At 36.1% G+C, this 5,544-nt stretch overlaps 1 long non-coding RNA gene across 1 annotated transcript; it reads left to right on the forward strand.

Annotated features, from left to right (window-relative positions):
* The first annotated feature begins 1,722 nt into the window (after positions 1 to 1,722).
* Positions 1,723 to 3,824, forward strand: LOC119407948. Its single transcript, XR_005186700.1, has 3 exons — positions 1,723 to 1,883; positions 1,979 to 2,043; positions 3,792 to 3,824. It is a non-coding gene; the product is annotated as an uncharacterized LOC119407948 (long non-coding RNA).
* The last annotated feature ends 1,720 nt before the right edge of the window (positions 3,825 to 5,544 follow it).

The following is a 5,544-nucleotide window of genomic DNA, read 5'->3' on the forward strand; positions in this document are numbered from 1 at the left end:
TATAGTATAGTATAGTATAGTATAGTATAGTATAGTATAGTATAGTACAGTACAGTACAGTGCAGTACAGTACAGTGCAGTATAGTATAGTATAGTATAGTACAGTACAGTGCAGTATAGTATAGTATAGTATAGTACAGTACAGTACAGTACAGTACAGTATATTGTTTGCATACGCTCTCCGTTCACCCATGTCCACCTCAGTCCAGATACCAGCTGGATCAACAGCTGCTCTTGTGCTGCTTCTGCTGTCAATTTTAACACAGTTCACAACTTAAACACAGGTAACAAGGCACAATGGACTCAGTTGCTCTACTAAACATGTGTTTTGAAAATAAGTTATATGTAGCACATGGACAGATTCTTAAGATCCATCAAAACACAAAGGTGGACTCTTCTTTTTTAATGTTTTCTACAGAAGCAACAACACACTTATCTACCAGCTGAAGTCAAGCACTGTATGATCCGTTTTCACTTCTCCTTAGTTTACCATGTTAAACACATTAGCATAACATGTTATACATGTTAGCTTAACATGTTATACAATTTAGTTTACCATGTTATACACATTGGCTTATCATGCTATAAATGTTAGTGGAAATATGCAAAACAAACTAATATGTTTGTGCTTCTGTCTTTAAGGTTCAGTCTAGTAATGGAAATGCAATGACTTAAAACATTTTTTTTTTAATTTGATTGTTTTTGCGTAATATTTTGAATTTAAATTTCCTTAAATGTTATTGATAATTTTTTTTAATCAATCTTTTTTGTAAAAGTTTTTTTTTTTTTTACTACGGATATTGGGGGCCTAATGGAGATTGTTCAAGGGCCACATTTGGCCCTTGGGTCTTAAGTTGCCCCCGTCTGCTGTAGATGATCAGCTTTGATTCACACACATCGTTACTATATATTATATTCAAGAGTACGGAAAAGCAGTAAATACGAGCAGTACTTGGGTGTTTGTGAGCATGCCTTGTCTGAAAACAAAGTTTTACAGCTGTCCAACTTTCTAGTAAACCAATAGTCCCAGTGCTTCAGTTAAACAAGAGCACCATTATCTACTTGTCGGCCTTTGTAGGACACGTTAAGGATTCAGGTCAGGCAATGATCGCTCACTGCACGTCTGAACACTCTGAGTTATTCTAGAGAATCTTGATCACCTCAGAGCTTCACTGCTCCGCCTTCATTGCAGTTTCTCTCCTCAGGTGAGCGTCCACAGAGAGTGCACTGTGCGATGCTGTAATGTTCACCTGAGGCACGAACCAGGGAGTGGCGCTGAGGGGCTCGTGTTGCCTGAACATTAGGAAGAGGACGATGAATTGAAAATGATTTGCTTTTTGCAAAGCAGGCGCAGATTACTTGAACAAACATTTTGTGTGGATATCCAGCTGTGGAGCTTTGTGAGTCATGACTCAGCAATGCCATCTTGTTGCAAGTGTTTGATGAGGGCGCAACAAAGAGACCAGGTAACTTTGTCTGAATCTATGGTGCTATTCACTCTGCACTGCTTAAACTGTAGTTCATTTAAAAAGTTATCACTACCAGATGTCCTTCTCCACGTTGTATGATTGACAGATGTGACTTAAAGCTGCAGGTAAATATTTCCATGCGCTGATTGATCGGTTTGGTGAAGAAATTCTGCAGGTTTGATGTTAATCTGTGAATCTGATCTGCCTCTTTCATCATGTTTCTCATTTCCACAACGTTTGAGCAAAAACTCAATGCATTTCACTGTTTGTCATCCCAGAGGAGAGAAGAACAAACACCTTATTAGTGACATTTTATGTTTTTAAAGTAGCTAATCAAGGAGTTCTGAAGAGCAACCAATGGAGGTAGACACGGTTCAGCGGCAATAACGTTTGACCCTTTGCCTTACAATCTATGTAAGCAGAACACCTTTGGGTAATAAGTTACAAAACAGGTAAAGGCACGTCACTTCAGAGGCATGTCACACTGTTGTGTTTTCTGCTTGATGTAGCATCACCAGGATGCATAAACGTCCAACTCTGCATACCTTGAAGGCCCAGGAAGGTACCGAATCAAGTAAGTGTTTGATTTCCATTTGTAATTATTTTTGTCTTTTTAATGTGATTTTAAAAACATCCATTTAGAAGAAAGTGAGGTGAGGTTTTGAATTTAAAATGAACAGCGCATTGTTTTGCTGACAATGTAAACACAAATCATTTATGTTTTTTTTGTTTTTTCCACTGCAGGCATTTGTCAGGGCTGCTGTTTAATATACAATATTATTTTACATTATTAGCATTCAGCGCATATCTTAGATTGTTTAGTCTATAATTTAGCGTATCGTTTAGCGTATCGTTTAGCGTATCGTTTAGCGTATCGTTTAGCGTATCATTTAGCGTATCATTTAGCATATAATTTAGCGTATCGTTTAGCGTATCGTTTAGCGTATTGTTTAGCGTATCGTTTAGCGTATCGTTTAGCGTATTGTTTAGCATATCGTTTAGCGTATTGTTTAGCGTATCATTTAGCATGTCGTTTAGCCTATCATTTAGCATATCATTTAGCGTATCGTTTAGCGTATCGTTTAGCGTATTATTTAGCGTATCATTTAGCATATTATTTAGCGTATCATTTAGCATATCGTTTAGCGTATCATTTATCATATCATTTAGCATATCGTTTAGCGTATCGTTTAGCGTATCGTTTAGCTTTAGTGTATCGTTTAGTGTATCATTTAGCATATCGTTTAGCGTATTGTTTAGCGTATTGTTTAGCATATAATTTAGCGTATTGTTTAGCATATTGTTGAGGTCTTAATCAAACATTGAGAACCAACTTTCAAACACTTAGCTCAAAAACTGCCTCAACTCGAGATCGTTCAGTGGAAGGAAGACAGAGTCAAAAACACAGCCTGAGAAGTAGTTCTGAATTCAGACACAGATTTATTTTACCTTCACAGCGCTGGAAAGGGAAACGTCTCACATGCACCTTACATCCATCTAACATGTCTGAGTTACAAATGTATTTGCTTCGTTTAAATACAGCCTTATCAGTTACATTGGGATGTCCTTATCATGATGTTGTTCTGAGTCAGTCGGTGCTACTGGGTGTGGTCTGGCATGGTCTCGTTTTTTTCGCCCAGTGCCACAGCTGAATGTGATCTGTTCTGGCAAGATAACAGTAGTCTCTGGTTCTCTTGTACAAGGAGTTACGCACATCATGAACTTATATGACGTACATCATGATTTTGCAGTTTTTTTACCATACACAGAGAAATATTTCATGTCAGAGCAGAGCAAAAAAGATGACATTATACAACAATATCGTTTAGCGTATTGTTTAGCGTATTGTTTAGCGTATGATTTAGCGTATCGTTTAGTGTATCGTTTAGCGTATTGTTTAGCGTATTGTTTAGCGTATCATTTAGCATATCATTTAGTGTATCGTTTAGTGTATATCTTAGATCCTTATATACTGTTTCTTTTGATACTTTATATTTTTGTTATTTTTGGGTGTAACTGGGACCTTGAGTACATGATTTGTTCCAGCTCATGTACCACATGTGATGCGAATGACAATAAAGAACCTTGTACTTGAACTTGACTTTTATATAAAACAAATGACTCAGTACCTAAATAGAACATAATGTTTATTACCAGTTAATAAATATATACCTTCAGATAACTTTTCAAATGTAGTTTTATAGTTGTTGTTAGAAGAGTTTCAGCGTGATAGAAGAATTTCTTGCACTACATATTTCTGCTTATGCTATTTAAGTTAATGCATGAGAAAAGTCTCTAAGCTTCAAAGGTCTGTCCTGGCAGGCTTCACATGGGAGGTGCGAGCAAACAACCGTCACTACCAGAAACAGAAGCAGAAGAAATCCTTTCTGTGCTTCAGCTGGGGGCGATACTCTGTAAGTCCATAAATCATCCTGACACACATCAGGCAACATAAAGATTTGGACTCAGACTATTACGTTGCTTAATTTTTATCGCTCCTCGTCTTCTTTTTGTGTGTTCATCCCTTATTGCTCCTCTTTTGTGTGTGTGTGTTTTTTGGTTGTCAGGACAATGTAGTGCGCAGCTACAAGTACTCCCCCCTGACTTTCCTGCCCCTGACACTTTTCGAACAGTTCCAACGAGCAGCAAATCTCTACTTCCTCCTCATGATGGTGTTGCAGGTCAGATAAAGTCATCTCACATTTTATGAGAGTTGACTTGAAATGAAGTCATGTTTAGGAATAAAAACTGTATTTTGGTTTAATTAGGAAGAACTTGGTCTGAGTTTGCAGTCTTGGTTCTAAGGAGTCAGACTTTCCATTGTTCTTTATAGTACTGTAGTCACAAATTTCCCTTACAAAGTTTTTCTTTGGATTTTGGCTGCTTTTTATTATTTTACTTGTTTTTTGTACAGCTCTTATGCCAGACTTGAAAAAAATATCTACAGCATGTGATATCTGATACGTGGCTCTTTAAAAAAACAGAAGAAGAAAAATAAATCCATGCAGCAAAGGTTTGTTGTGGTAAAACTGAAATAAGAAATATGGAATATGTGAGACACAAATCATCTTCGGTGTTTCTTTATTTCTGCAAAAATAGGATGAGTCAGTGCCAGAGTGCAGTCAGGGTTCTGCAGTGATGCTCAGAGAGAAGTTAGGTCACAGCCCTCTTATACCAAACTGGTTAAAGTTGACTAAATGTTTCTTAAAATGTTAGCGTTTATGATCCTTTCTCTACCAAATGCAAACAATGAAACTATCTACGAGGTGATGGTCACCCCTTCTTTGTTTTTGTTATCAAAACGCAGCGATAAATCTTTTCTTGAACATTATTTTCTGACACGCACAGAGCAGGGCTGACCACATGAGATTATCATTATTTAAATCTAAACAGAATAGAACAGCACAAAATTAAAATCACATTATATTAATGAATGATTCCATCAAAGACCAAACACAAGGCCTGACAGATGATTCATCCTTTAGCTGAATATCTGTATGTCAAGATTTCAGCTGAAAACATTTTAAGAATAACTTTACTGGAGATTAAATACAAATTTATGAATCAAACTTTGGTATTTCTTTAATAATTCAGTTAGAAAATGTCTTTTGTATTAATCTTCTGGTTAAAAGCCTGAAGATTAAATTTTGAAATAGCTTTTTTGGCTGTTTAGTGGCTCATCCCTTGAGTTTAGGAGCCTTTTTTATGTCTGAACAAATAAGAGGTCAAAGGTCAAGAAACAACAAACATTATTCTGGAAATGGTTGGCTACTGGACATAAAGTTGGTTTAAAAAAAAAAAAAGCCAAAATCAAAGAAAACTTTTGAAAGCACTTCTATGAGATTAAAAACTTTAGTACTAGTTTACAATAATGCCCCCCTTATAGATGGCTAATAAATAGTTTATAAATATGTTGTTAATTCCTCTTTAAACACTTTATAAATCATTAATAACTGCTTATTATGCATTAATTAAGGGTGAGAAAGAGACAACACTGACCAGTTTATTGCCAAATATTGAGCCAAATCTGTTCACCTATATATTTCATCTAGAGTTGTTATATTAAACATTTCAG

This window comes from Nematolebias whitei, chromosome 3, assembly GCF_014905685.2.
Source record: "Nematolebias whitei isolate Nwh7 chromosome 3, NemWhi1, whole genome shotgun sequence".
NCBI lineage: Eukaryota > Metazoa > Chordata > Actinopteri > Cyprinodontiformes > Rivulidae > Nematolebias > Nematolebias whitei.